Source organism: Pteropus vampyrus, unplaced genomic scaffold (assembly GCF_000151845.1).
Source record: "Pteropus vampyrus isolate Shadow unplaced genomic scaffold, Pvam_2.0 Scaffold85, whole genome shotgun sequence".
NCBI classification, from domain to species: domain Eukaryota; kingdom Metazoa; phylum Chordata; class Mammalia; order Chiroptera; family Pteropodidae; genus Pteropus; species Pteropus vampyrus.
The window spans coordinates 7096753-7112449 of NW_011888866.1; the positions used below are offsets into that span (position 1 = coordinate 7096753).

Here is a 15697-nt window from a genome sequence, read left to right on the forward strand (position 1 = left end):
TGATGATGATGATGATAATGATGATTTTTGATGGCCCAGCATCTGAACTCTCTGGGCTTGGAGAATTCACTGACATGTGAGTCTTGGAAGAATGTAAAGCCCCATTATATCTAGCAATAGGTAGAAGTTGCAAAATACCTTACCATCCTCCCTTGATCCTCCCTTGCAGCCTAGATTCAGGCACTTGACCTGCCCTCTGCCAATCAGAAGCACCTGTATGGCCTTGAGTAGTGAACTAGGAACTCAAAGAAGCAAGAATAGCAGTCAGTTTTCTTTTTTGCAACACTGCAGTTGTGGCCAAATTAAGTTTCCAGGGCAGTGGTGGTGACAGAGGGACAGCAGAGCTCAGCATAATGAGCAGAGTCAGTTATAGCAGTCTTCTCCTCCACTTGTTTCTGCAGCATGATTTTGAGCATTGTTCTTGACTGCAACAGTTCTGAGCTTAGCTCTCAACCCTCATAATGATTCTGTAAGCTGCCTACTTCCTCTGCTACTGACTCAGTGGTAATTAATTTTTGTTGCTTGAAACTAAGAACCTGAAGGCAGCCAAAGGGTCTGCCAGAAGCTAGCTGGCTTGCACAGCCTGTCAACTGGCAGTACGTGTATGGGATGCCACCCCGGTCACCACTCAAGATGATCTCTGCCTCACATGGTGAGGACGATTCTGAGAGAGGTACAAACTCTACTTGGTGGAAGGGTATCTGTTTCCTGGCATACATCTCTATGCCTCCTCTGGCAATGAGGTTTCTGACAATAACTAGTCTTGGCTTAATAGGACTAGATTTATATGTTTATGTCTTTAACTAGTTATGTGACTGTGGGCAAATCACTTAGCCTCTGTGAGCTCCATTTCTTTGGCTGTTAAAGGGTATACAGACTACATGTTTATTATTGCATTTGTTCACATTATATCATAATTATTTGTTTTTAACAATTTTATTGGTGTATAATTCACAAATCATAAAAGTCACCCATTTCAAGTGTACAATTCAATGATTTTTAGTAAATTTATTGAGTTGTACAGCCATTACCATAATCCAGTTTTTAAAACATTGTCATCTCCCCAATAAGATCCTTCATGACCAATTAACATTAATACCTATTCCCACCCTTGGCCCAGGCAACCACCAATATATTTTCTATCTCTATTCATTTGCTTTTTCTGGGTATTTCATATATATAAAGTCATACATTCATAATTATTTGCTATGCTAGCTTTTTTCTGCTATATACTGAGTTTCCAAAAGGTTATGTCTAAGTGAACTATTTATCTACAATGTATAGCACAGTGCTTTGTAGATAATAAGTACTCAAGATAATAAAATAACACTGATACATTTCTTATAGAGTTGCTGTTTTGAGGATTAAATGAGTCCATTAGACTCTTACTACTTGAAATGTGGTCCCTAGACCAGCAGCATCAGCATCACCCAGGAGCTGGCCAAAAATGTAGTCTTGGGCCCCATCCCAAACTTAGTATTGAATTTTCATAAGATCCTCAAGTGATTTATATTTTCATTAATGTTTGAGAAATACTGTACTAGACTGTAAGTTCCGTGAGGGCAGAGATTATGTGTGGCACATAGTAGGTATTCAGTGCTATTTATTGCATGAATAAATGAACAGTGATACATATGAAAGCATTTTGTAAACTGTTTAAGCCACATATATACAGGATTGCCAAAGAACAGAAGTATAGAATTTTGGCTTAACTAAAGTCTGTTACAGAAACAGTTTGGACTGACATTTTGAAATACTAGTTTATATATTGAAACAAGTATAGATATAGGTATAGATATGGATATTTTACATTTGAATGATAGTTCCATGAAGAAACCCAGTTTTAGATTAAAACATTATTAATTTCTTAACTGAAATGGACTTTATAGTGAGTTTATTAGCATAACAGATAATTATAGAATTTCTTACTTCTAAAGATTGACAAAGAAAATTTATTACAGTTCAATTTTCTATGAAACAATACCTTGATCAACAACTAAGAAGCCAATGTCAGACTTTAAGAGATAGGATGGGTAGATGTTGAATGGTTACTAACAACCCCTAACCAGAAAAACCCATCTAGTTTCCCACTTAGAGTCTGGCTCGAAATGCTTTAATTTATTCATTTAATCATTCTTCAAATCATAAAACATTTATCAAATTTGTCACTATTTGACAAGTGCTGTGCCAAGGCTTTCTGATGGATTGCCAGATACAATATTCTTGAGGAGTTCCATATCAATACAATGATGATAGCTTTTTAACTACATAGGCTAACAAAAGACTTTTATAATTTATGAATTCATGAATTTTAAATTCTTAAAATGCTATAAAAATTAAAGCACATTAGTTATATATTTAACAAAATTTTGAAAAGGATAAAATTATATTCTTCTGGTAAATCCAGGCTATATGATTAACACAGAATATGAATTGCTCTTATTTAGGGTTGCTCTGAGGAATATAAACAGAGATGCCCTGGTTATTTTCCATTTGCTACTCTAGATCCATTTTTTCATCCTATTTGCCTTGCTCCATACTAGAGCCTACCTTTACAGACAGTATCATCCAAGCCCTCTAGCTTCTGGTTCGACTTGGCCAATGGGAGGTACCAACAGAAGTTTGAAGAGTGGGAGAAAAAGAGGACAAGTGTTTATTCTCAGTCCTTTGGTGGGCCACATTTTGGCAGTGGCTACATTTCTCTATTTATAGTCACAGCTTTTTTCAGGTGTCCCCTTCCAAACTACAGTTCTTAATGGGTTCCTTCCCCTGCTCCTTTAGGCTTAAGGCTTCTTGTGGTTACCAGTCTTTCCCATTATTACACACTTTACCATTGCTTGTTGATTCCCTTAACCCTTCCCATACTTCTGTAAATCATCCCTTTATTACGCTCTTTTTTTCCCTCTTGGAATGTGTCATCTTTAGTGTTACAAGAAGAGGCAATCGATCAGCCAGTATCTAAGGACTGCCTGCTGGGCCGACACTGTCAAGATATATAATACATGATGCTGCTCCTGAGATACTTATAGTCCAGCAAAGGAGATAAAACCAACATACATGAAACAATTAGGAAACACTATACATAGTGAAAGACACTTGAGTTTTTGCTACTTGGCATCCATTCACTCTTCTAATCATACCATGATTTTTCTTTTCTACCACTCTCCATCAGCGTCTTTTAGGTAGAATGGACTCCCCTCTCAACAATATGAGAAAATCATGTGAATCAGGCCTAACCTACTGGATTCCTCTGGCCACATGTCTTAATTAGAGCTAATGAAATATAAGGACACTATTGCTGGCACTTGTGGGAAAGAGATATGTACTCTTCCACTGAGATTGCTAACAGTAAGGATTATGTGAACTGGAGTTGCCAGGAGCCACCATATGGAGCCTGAGAATGAAGCCAATACAGAAGACAGAGCCAATAGATGAAGCAGAATAGAATTCTAATGACATTGCTTAAGCCCTTGGATCAACCTATGCCGTAAGCTAAATATATCACTAGTTCCTCAGTTATGTGAGCCAATAGCCCTCTCTCACTCTTTTTTTTTTTTGCATAAGTCAATTTGAGTTGTGTTTTTTTATTTTGTCTCCTGCAATTAAAACAGCTCCAACAATTCATAAATTGGTAACAGGAGTGGGAATTATTAGTAAGAGAAAGATCTTAAAATATTAAATCAGTTGATTCACACAAGGCCCCACCTATATTGGATTGGGAATTCAATAGCGGAATAGTAGGTTAAACTGGCACCTGTTGCACACTAGGATTCAGAACATGTGCTTATCAAGTGTGAAATGTAAAAGAGCCCGTTATTAAAAGGTCAGATACTAGAGTACATCAAGTATTACATGTTGACTTTTAGTAAGGTCCTACAAGAAAGACTCAAGTTTAGGATTAAGCTTGATTTATTTAAAGTAGAGAAGGAAAAGTATTGCTTTGTTATGAATGACCATTTTTGTTCCTAGGCTGCAATAAAATATGACAAAAACTTTAATAATCTGGAGCCATTAAAGGTTGGAAAAGCCCCAAGAGACTATTAAAGCCGATGAAGGCAAGAAATAGATAAGCTTGGTACTTGAAAGAAGAGCGAACACACCCAGGCCTCTCTCAAGCAATTCCTGTCTGCTTAGAAAGGTAATAATTATCCCATTCTGTTCCCTCCAGCACCACTACGCCCTCCCTCTCCACCCTTCCCCTTGCAAAACTAGTGGCTATTGTTTCAAATTGTTCTCAGGCAGAAACCAGAATGGAGGCCATTAAGCTAGAAGAATACCAAGGCCTAATATTACTCATATTGGAATTTAGATGCAAAGACTGCAGCTTAAGACAAACTCTGGCTCTGGAGTTTTTCTCCCGTAGAATTAGCCAGATATAAATGGACTGAAAGTTTACTAAGAATGCAAGAAAATTGTGTTGTGAGAGAAATCCTGTCTGAAGAACAAAGGCTAGGTTACTTAGTTTTAGCACTAACTGCTGTAACAGGTAATGCACAAGTTTGAGTGGTTTAACACAACAGACCTTTATTTTTTCACTTTCGTAAAGTCCAATATCAGTAATCCTGATCAGCAGGTGGTCTCCTACAAGGTCATTCAGCTACCCACTCCTTCTATTTCATGGCTCTCTTATGATTATCCTCCAAGGTCTTAGGGTCCTTTCAGTGCAGCCACAGGAGGAAAAAGAAACCAGAAAAGTCATAACCTTGTTCTTAACCACATTGGCAAGAAGTGATTCACATCATGTCCACTCATATTCCAATGGAAATAATTAATCACATGACTTCTCGAGATTAACGAGAAAGCTGGGAAATGAAGCTACTTCCTAGTCACTGACTATGAAGCTACTTCCTAGCAACAACTCTGCATAACAGAAGAGAATCACACTATTTGGCAGTAAAAGCTAGTTATCTAGCTAGTTATCTCACTTGCCACAGAAGGTGATTTTACAATCCCCACTGTATCAGGAAGGAGAATGTTGAAGAGGTGTGGTCCTAGAAGGATTATCCTCCCCATTGTCCATTACAGATATGGCATAGAGGAACAGTGAATGAGAGATTCTCCAAGAGTAGAACATATGGCAGCCAGATGGGTTGATCAAAGAACTTTCTCTTCTCTTATGGTAGTAAGCCCTTTCTCTTCCTGTCCAGCTAGATATGATATATGTTATGAATTGGAGACCACTGTGTTTGCCATTAGTCATTTTTCCAAATATGAATTTTCGTTGCAGTTGTTTCTCTCTTTTTCTGTCATAATATTTTAAGTATTTTGTAGCTAATTTTATCATGTAGCCTTAGGTTACTACACCATGAAGGGCTCTATTGCTGCATGATTACCCTGCTTTCCTAAACTTGGAACTGTCTGCAATAACTAGATGAAACTTTGGATCATCTCTTTCCAGTGAGGAAGTGAGTACATTTTTGGTGGTAAAAGAATATTTTTGCATTGAGTAGGCATAGATATTTTTGAAGGCATATGTAGAGGAAGAATGTTTAGGGATATCAAGAGAACAGGGATGTGTGGTATGTCTGCTGTTTCCATTGCCCAGGATGCATCCACCCTTCCTCTGATAACCATACTCCCATTTTCCTAAGTGGAATCACCTTCTTGTGCCATTCATGTGTTACTGACAAACACAAGTCCTGGAATGGGCTCGTGAAACAGTCCAGACCAATCTGACCATTTCATTCTCTTGGAAACAGTGATTGGTTTAGGAGCAGGCACTTAACCTTTGCTGATAGTGAGGACAGTGGGAGCCTAGAGATGCTGGTTGTGTATTTTGTGGAGCTTGAGACTGAAGCTAACAGTGGAGGAAAGAGCTAACATATAAGAGAGAGTCCAAATCTTGATCATATAATTTGAACCCTTCAGCCAAGCCATCTCTCACTACCTTGAACTTTTCAGTTATGTGAGCCAATAAAGTCCCTTCTCTGTTTAAGCCAGTTTGAGTTGAATTTTATGTCACTTGCAACCACGGACCCATACTGAATCAATACTGTTGTGTGAGGGTAGATCTATATATAAATATACATAGGAATAAAAGTACATGTATACACTTGTACATGTAAATATCTAACTAAAACTGTAGATTGCAGAGTGGTTCATAGGGGAAGAGGGAACTAGATTGGGGCAAGAGTTTTAAATATCTAACTAAAACTGTAGATTGCAGAGTGGTTCATAGGGGAAGAGGGAACTAGATTGGGGCAAGAGTTTTAAAATCAATCAGAAGAATTTAAATGTAAATTTAAATTTTATAGTCATGAAATTATCAAAGCAAGAAGAGATGTGCTAAAAGTGAAGATTTAGGATGATTATTCTAGCAGGTTAGATTGGAGCAGAAAGAGAAGGAAGTCAGAATGACTGTAGAGAGACTGTAGAACTAGCTAGCTCTGGGTGGCAGCATTCAACTTAGACAGAGACCATGAAGTAGAGACAGAGAAAGGGATTTGACAAGATATAGTTTAAAGGATAAATCAAAGGCCCTGGTGACTGGTTGGATAAAAGGAATAAAGAGAAAGAATGAGTCAACAATGACATCCAAGTATTCAAGCTTTGGTGGCAGGGAGAGCAGTGGTACCAGTGAGAGAGAAAGGAAATGATTTTAGAAAGACAGTAAGATTGGTTTTGGACCTGTTGAAATTGAAGAAATAACAGGACATCCAATTAGAAGTGTTGGTTAGGTAGTTGAAGATGTATGCAACCTAGGACAAAGGTGACATTAAAGGTAATGATCTGCACAGAAGAAATATGAAGCAGCAGTTGAAGATGAGTACCAGACGGTGAGAGAAAAGCAGAAACTAATACTTTATGTTATACCCCGGAGGGAAAACTGGTATCCAAAGTGAAGTGGATCTAGTGCTTGGTGGAGACAGAGAAAGAAAGCAAGAACACCTTAGTGCATAAAAAGCTTAGAGAAAAGCATCAGATGATGTTAAAAGCAAATGCTAAGCCCATGCATACCATGGTCTAAATGGCACTGGACTGATCAGCCTATCTCCAGCTGTTCTTCTTGTTCATTGAACAGCATTCACATTGGCCTCCTTGCTTTCTAGTAATTCAAACTTACCACTCTCTGGCCTAAGAGCCATTGTACTTGCTTTTGTCTCTACCTGAAAAGTTATTCCCTCATTCATTTGCTTGGCTTTCTTCTTCATTTCATTCGGATCTCTTTTTAAACATAACTTCATCAAAGAAGCCTCTCTAAATCAACATACCTAAAATATGAAATAACACATTACTCCCACCTGCATCACTGTCTGTCCTTCTACTCTGCTTTGTCTTCATAGCACTTAGTCATTACATATTATACTGTAGATCTGTTTGTAAATGTATTGTCTGTCTCCCTCATTAGAGGAACTGTAATGGGATTCCAGGAGTGCAGGGGCTTGTATTATATACTGATGTATCCATGTAAGTACGACAAGGCCTGGCACACAGATATCACCCATAAAAGCTTGTTTGATGATGAATGAGTGAAATGCAGTAAATGAGATGGAAAAAAAATCAGAAGGCTGTTAGTCACTTGAATTCCTAGAACATTCCTATCATTTCAGCCAAAAACTCTGCTTAAGACTCCCGCTTTTGCTTCATCTCCCCAAGGCAAAGGGAATTTAAGTAAGTTTGCTACTACTAAGGCAAGGCCTTGCAGTAATACCTTCTTGGATGAGTCTGGAAAGAATGCTATTTCTCCCGAGTTAACCCGTTAAGAAGAGACATCTTTAATCCCGGATTTGACAAGAGTTCTTTTTCCATCCCAGCTCCAAGTAGAGCTCTGAGAGAAAAAGGAAGTGGTGTGGCTGAAAGATTCAAAGGTGCCAAAGTATTTCTCTTCCTGAGGATCAGCAACCAGGTGGATTTTGGAATGATAACAACTTGGAGGAGCAAGCGTCACATGCTAGGCGAAAAAGGGCACCAAGGGAAATCTCCGTTGATTCTTCTTTACCACCCAGCTTTCTACCGCGGCCTGTACAGAAACAAGCATACCAACACTTGAGGAGATAGTGGCGCTTTCACCAAATTTCCCTTCCCGAAGGCTGCTCCCCGACCTCTCCTCTTCTCCCCAGCCGCCCCTCCCAAGCTGCAGGCTCAGCCTCCGATTTCCGCTGATCTCGCCGGCAGGGAGCCCCAGAATCCAATTACTTTTCCCAAGGGAACGCCAACCACCTTTCTAGCCGCTAAGGGAGAGCCGGAGTCGGCGAACCTCAGAAGCTAACCCTCCCCCGCCGCCCGGGCCTCAGGGCCCCGGCAGCCGCGGGCGGGGCGAGCAGAGCCGTGAAGGGGCGCGCGGTGCTGCCTTTGGGACTATTTGTCCTTCCGCGCACGGCGCTGCGAACCCGCCGACGTCGGCCCCGCTGAGTGGCAGGAGATTAGCCAAGGGCTTCCCCCGCTGCGCGCCCCTCGGCCAATCGGCGGCGCGCGGGCCGTGCCCGAGGGTCGTGCACACGCACATTCCAGAATCCACGCCTCACACGAACATCCTCGATCCCGCGCACGCCCCCTGCCCACCCGCCCCCTGGGCCGCGCGCGCGCTTCTCCTCGGGGCCTTCTCCAGGTTCCGGTCTTGATACTGCTCTCTAAAGTGAAAGTGAAATGAGGACTGAAGGCCAAGAGGTCTGTAGGAAAAGGATATTTAGCATCTGTGTCAAGGTTTACACTTCTGCACCACCATCCAGGTTTACTTAACTGCCTGGAGTGAAGCTACTGAGACTCTCTAGTAAGAGGATCTTAAATTGGTAGATTTGTCACTGGGTTTTCAGTGGTGGTCAGAGCACTTGATTTATCCTTTCTCCATCTGGACAAAATTAAAAAAAAAAAAAGAAGAAGAAGAAGAAGTCACACTATCCGGCCCACATTGTCAGACTTATGAGGCTACAACTGACATGCTCCCTTGAAGGAGAAAATACTCTATTGTGCCTTGTTTTCTCTTTTGAATTGAATTCTCCTGAGACTGTGCTGACCCTTAGGCCCATGGCAGTCCTGAATGTGATTGACATGCATGATTAGCAGGCTAGTAAGAGAGAACCAGGGAAATTGCTATCAAAACAATTACATACAGGGACATCAGAACAATGGCTTGAGAACCCCCAGGGACTCAGTGACCATCCTAGCTCTGCCACGGATGCCCTTTGGGATCATGGCCAAGTCAGATCATCTCTTTGTGTCTTCACTGCTTCTGGTAAGTTAAAACTATTCTTACCACTCACTCCCTATCTCAAAGTATATTATAAAAATAAACTTAGATAACTGAGTGAAAACATTGAAGGTTTTATTTTGTGGGGGAAGGTGATGATTGAAAGACAGTTTCAACAGAAAATTCTGTTAAAGGAAGCCATTTGACCATCAGCTTACAATCTGGTCATTTCAGTTAAATTTAATACACATGTGTTGAGACTAATTGTAGATATAGGGTTCTCTGCTGGGTGCTATATGGTCTTTGTGGGCGTTATAATCTACTAGGGCATCTCTGACTCCTGCATTCTCAGATCTTCTCCTATGCCTGTGCCAGTTCTCATCCCTAAGTCATGGCCATTTTCATTCTCTATTTCTGCTCTAAGGCCACAGAGCATTGCTAGATATGGGTTCAGAATGGTGCTGTGATTGGGACTTCACAAGAGCGTAAGCTGTGGTTTGGGGTTCAGACATGTCTCTGTATTTTTGTGAAACCGATGGGGCAAGGTTCCAGAAGCCTGTTTACTGGAGTGACAGACAAGCTTCTTGGGAGCGAATATGTCCTCCATGAAGGAGCTAAATAGTGTGCTTGAGACTAAGTCTTGAGAAGGGAGAGGTCCTTTTGCATTCAGTGTTGTGTACCTTGACCGTTGTCTGAGTCCAGTAGAAGTGGGGAAGGTATGAGAAAGGGAGAAAAAGATGGAAGGAGGTTAAAAGTGGAAGCTGAAATATCTGTTTCAAACTTTTCAAATCCTACATTTCACATTCATAACACATTCTCTCAGCTCTACTGGAAAAGATCAAACTATCAACGAAAGCACAAGCAAGAGAAAACCTGACTAGAGGTAGCTTTTGAAAAAATAAGGAATTTATCTCATAGAATTTTGAAATTTGGAGGAAAATGGTTCCTATATTAGTTGAGTAACTCAAGGATGTCTTCAAGGACTCAAGTGGATTTCTTCTTTCTGCTTTGTCATCCTCAGATGATGGTACTTTCTCTTGTCATCTCCCTTCGAGACTGCACCATTGCTTTTGCATTTCTTGATGTCACATGCAGTCAGGGGCACCCAGCAAAGAAGAGAGAGGTTGTCTCCCACCTCTTTCTGTCTCTTTCGCAATAAAGGAAGGGTAACCCTTTCCAGAGGCTTCTAGCAGTGTTAAGTTTCATTGGGCAGAATTGTGTTCACATACATCCTAAACTAATTACTTATAAAAAGAATGATGGCAAATATAATCTACCCTTTATGCGGGGGAGAGAAGTCACCCTCCATGAGCACACAGGAGGGTATAATCCAAACAACATTAAATTTTGCCAGAAAAAAATTAAAGCGGCTGTGGTTTAGGTCTCAAAAGTTTCTTTTATCTTTCTTTTCCTCTACTTCAAAATGTTTCTATATCTACTCTCCTACATCACTTCTAAATTTTTCTGTCTTCTTCCATGTTTTTCTTTACTACCTCAGTGGAGAGGTAATCCAGCTCTCTTTCAGGACCTAGTCCTCCATCTAAGACCTTGCTTTTGTCCTAGCCCCTTACAGTTGTCCCTAAACCACATACAGTAACCTGCAGGCTGTTCCACCTAGCACTCTGTTAATGAGATTCAGAGATGATCTGAAGCCCCTTTTGTTTTCCCAGGAGAATCCAGATTGAAAGATGCAGGGACTTGTCCAGATCTTGTTGGGTGGGACTGGGGCAGGAGTGGGGAAGTGAGGACCAAGGGCAAGCTTTAGCCTTTCTTAACAGAGTTCTATATCCAGTGCTTCTCTGTCTGCCTCAGCAATGTGGAAGTGCCATGTGGTATCCTTAGCTATCTAGCTTCAGACTACCTCCATTTTGCCCTCACCCTCAATACCAATACTGATCTCCTGGAGATTGGGTTCCATTCTGTTTTTCTGGGACACAACCTAGGGGAATGCTGATAATGGCTTAACTTGAACCTGAAACTTGGTTCATTTCTTTCCTATACTCATATTCATTCCTTTTTTTCATTTAACAAATATTAAATGTTGACTCTTACAAATCCTGAACTATGGGTTAGGAGACACTGATGAATAAGTCAGAATTCTCTGCCTTCAGTGCGTTTATATTCTGGTAGGGAGACTTTGTCTCTCCACAAAGATTGGCATGGAACTCCAGGTTATCTTGCAGGGAGCAGAATGGAAATAAAACTTGAAAGCAAGGCTGAGTCATTAGCTCTATGCAGCATAACCCATGTTTAGTCTAAATTATTTTGATCTTTACACATCTTTTCACAGAGGCCATTGTTTCAGACAATTGCTGTTTCCAGCAATATAAACACTGTGTAGGGCAATGCACTCATGGTACAGTACATTTTATTAATAACATGCCTTGTCAGCTGAACAAGCTAGGCTATGGATGGATGAATACAGCAAAAATGAACCTGTATCTGATACAAGTTTGGGCATCATCAGAGTTTACCGTATCTCTGCTCACAGTCAGGAACCTGGCAGCTCTTATTCAGCAGAATAGTATATAGATATGTTGTCAGGAGATAAAAATACTGTAACCTACCTTTCTTTGGCTATACTTGCTTAAGGATGTATGGTAAAATCAAATTTTAAAATTTACCCAGCTTTATTATTCCCATTTCGTTTTTAGTAGAAAAAATGTGCTACACTATATTGAAATATAAAACTGCTTATGTATTTTCTACCAATAGTACTTCTGCTTCAGATGGTGTCATGGAGCCTCAGTAACTAATTTATCTTGACAGCATCTGAAGTGGAAGTAAACCAATTTGGACTGCGGGTCCTGAAATATGAATCAGAGAAGGTAGATATAGTAGAAGTGAAATGAGAGCATTTAAATGAAATGTGAACTCATCAATCTGAATGAATTCCCTTAGCATCTCAGTTCAGGAAAGAACCTGTAAGAGTTTTAATCCGTGCTCAACTCATGACGAAGTGCATGACCCTGAGCAAGTCAGTTAATTAATTTCTGTGTCTTGGTGTCCCCATTTTTACAACAGGATTAATAAGACCTGTAGTGCACCTGCACTTTGAGTTCAGAAGAGAAAGAGAATTACACTCTTTCTGAAACGTAACTGATAATTATCAATCAATTATCAACAAGAATTTATTAAGCCCCACATTACCCATCATTATATGTCCAGGGCCTCATAAGTACCTTACACATAAATGCTAAAGAAATCTTCATTACATGAATGAATGAGTAAATGAATCAATGAGCCAACTACTGTGTGCCAGGTCCTGTGCTATGGAAGACCCAAGATGATCCCTGCTTTTAAGGAACTAACCTTCCAGTGAAATAAGACATACATAGATAAAATGGTACTTAATAATCTAGGTGCGAAGTGCCAGATGAATGTTAGGGTCCATCATCTTCAAACTAGAATTTCCAAATTCTCAACTTCATTATGAATTCTTCCCTGAAATTGACCTGATTGAGAATATGTCTATGGCTTTGTTACATAGAAGTATTAGAGGATGTTTCATAAGACTTTAGAATACAGAAATAACTTCATTAGAGTATTATTTTGTAAGGAAATACAATTGAAATATAAGTTCAAGGAGAAATAAAGCTATAAAGCTATTAAAGAAGAACTTGTTTATATTACTTCTTTTTATATTTTTATTGAGTTATGGCATCCATACAGTAACATGCACATACCACCACTTGAATCAAAATACAGGTGGTGCGCCTCCCAACCCATGACCCTTTAAAGTTAATCTTCTTCCCCCCCCCACCCCTAGAGATAACCATTAAACCATTATTCTGACTTATGCTATAGAGTACTTTAGCTTGTTTTTGGAAGTTATATGAATAGAATTATATCCTATGTGCCAGGCTTCTTTTGTTCGACATTAAGTCAGTATGACGCATCCGTTGTTGCATACGCCAGAGTTCATTCTTTTGAATTGTTGCAGAACAGCTGTCTCAAAGTGTGGACTGAGGCCTCCGGGGGTGGGGGGAGGGACGTTCCTGAGAATTTTCAGTGGGAGGTGTGTGTGGGGGGGGTCCATGAATCAAAATTATTCTCATATTAATTTAGGATTTTGTTTATTTGCCCTTTTCAATTCATTGATGTTTTCATCGATGATGCAAAAGCAATGGTGGTTAAAGCTGCTGGCACCTAGGCACAAATATTTTTTTCTTAGGTTCATACTCTTTGTCTTCTCTGAAATATTTTTGTCTAACCTAAGGACACAAATATTTTCTCTGATACTCTTTTCTGTAAGTTTTATAGTTTTAACTTTTATATGTAGTACTATGATCCATTTTGAGTTAATTTTTACATATAATGTGACTTGACGATCAATAGTCCTTTTTTTAATATGCATGTCCTATTGTCATAGTACTACTTATTGAAAAGACTATTCTTTCTCCCTTTCTCCATTGAATTACCTTGGCACTTTTGTCAAAACTCACTTGACCATACGTATATAACCTAGTCTCTCTCTAGACTTTGTACTCGGTTTCATTGACCTATATGTCTATCCTTTCACTAATACCAAAATTTGGGGAGAATTGTTACATTAACAATACTCAATCCTCTGATTCATGGACATGGGCTATCTCTCTAGTATTTAGTTACTCTTTAATTTCTTTTAACTATGTTATCGCAGTTTCCAATATAAAGATCTTTTGTTAGACTTATTCATAATTATTTTTGGTGCTATTGTAAATGGAATGGCTTTTTAAATTTCATTTTTTAATAGTTTGCTGTTAGTATATAAAGATATATGTTTAATGTTTGCTTTAAACAGATTCTTGTGTATGAACTCCATATCTTGTGACTGATAAATTTAATTATGGGTTCTAGTAATTGTTTTCTAGATTCCCTGGGATTTTTTTTGCATTAATAATCATATAATTTGCAAATAGAGACAATTTTCCTATTTTCTTTTTGCTCTTAATGTCATTTATTTCTTTTTCTTTCCTTCTAAAATGACTAGGATCTCTAGTACAATGTTAAATAGATGTAGTGATGATTGCGTGTTTGTCTTGTTCCCATTGGAGGGGAAAACAGTTCTGTCTTTTATTTGTTTGAAAAAGTTCCCTACTGTTTTTGGTTTGCTGTAAGTTTCTACCAGGATTTAATTTGTACTTTTCAGATGTTTTTCCTATATCTATTGAAATGATCATATGGATTTTTTCCCTTAGTCTGTTATTATAGTAAGTTACAGCAGGTCCTCGAATGATGTTGTTTCATGCAGTGTTCTCTGTTAATAATGATAAGATACCTAGGAACTTAACTCTTGTTTATATTTATTAGCCTATGATAAAATTGGTTTCATTATATGTAGTTTTGCTACAGTTCCAAGAACCTATCAACTAACTTTAAGTGAGGACTTATTGTACATTGATTGATTATTAAGTCTTAAACTAATTGCATTCCTTGGATAAATCCTACATAGTCCTGAAGTGTTATTCTTTTTATATACTATTGATTTTGGCTAGTGTTTTATTAAAGATTTTGCCTCTATGTACGTGAAAGATATTGGTCTGTAATTTTTTTTATACTATCTTTTTCAGGTTTTGATATTAAGCTTATGTTGGAGTATTTGTTTACTAAGGCTGCCATAACAAAATACCACAGACTGGGTGGCTTAAACAGCAGAAATTTATTTCCTCACAGTTCTGGAGGCTAGACATCCAAGATCAAGTTGTTGGCAGGTTTGGTTTCCTCTGAGGCCTCTCTTCTTGGCTTGCAGATGGCTGCCTTCTCGCTGTATCCTCACGTGCCCTTTCTCTGTGTAAGCACATATCCCTGATGTCTTTCCCTTTTCTTATAGGACCCTGATTTGTCTTTTTCACTTATGTGTTGAATTTATTGGCATAATGTTGTTCATAGTGTTCTCTTCTTCTAATCTTTGTAGGATCTATGTTGACAGCCTCTTTGTATTAAGCCCTTGTTTTAAACAGTCATACCTATTTTTAAAAAATTAAGAGGAAAAAATTTCAAAATTCATTTTGTTATTCTGGATGCTTGACTTTTCCATATAAAATTTACCACTAGTTTGTCAATTTCTACAAAAGGGCTGAGATTTTGATTGAGAGTGCATTGAATCTATAGATTTATTTGGGGAAAATTGCCGCCTTACCAATATTAAATCTCTAAATCCATGAATATGGTATATCTCTCTGTTTATTTACATCTTCTTAAATTTCTCTCATAAATATTCTATGTGATGAAGTGGGAAATACACATGAAGTACTTCATGAAGTACATCACATGGAAGTATGATGATTGTGTCAAGAAAAAGCACTTCTGTGATTGAGTTGTAAACTGAATTAGTTATTTTTTTCATAGAACATCATTTTTAATTGAAAGAACCAAGGACAAACTGATTACTCAGACTTAGGTATTTGGCAGTTATTTTGTCAAAAAAAAAAAATGGTTTCAACCTGTCACTTCAAGGCAAACAACTGACTATATTAGTTGACATTGATAAAATTTGCATTTTCAAGCAAAAATTAAAATTTTGAGATATTTATATTCACTATCCTGGGCTTAATATCTTTGCAATACTTCATGACTTTTCTGTTAAGG

The 15697-nt window shown here is 38.6% G+C and overlaps 1 long non-coding RNA gene across 1 annotated transcript; it reads right to left on the minus strand.

Moving 5' to 3' along the window:
- Window positions 1-7286: 7286 nt before the first annotated feature.
- Window positions 7287-8268, minus strand: LOC111742024. The gene is made up of 2 exons (XR_002781155.1): window positions 8161-8268; window positions 7287-7960 (listed from the first exon to the last, which is right to left on the minus strand). It is a non-coding gene; the product is annotated as an uncharacterized LOC111742024 (long non-coding RNA).
- Window positions 8269-15697: the final 7429 nt, after the last annotated feature.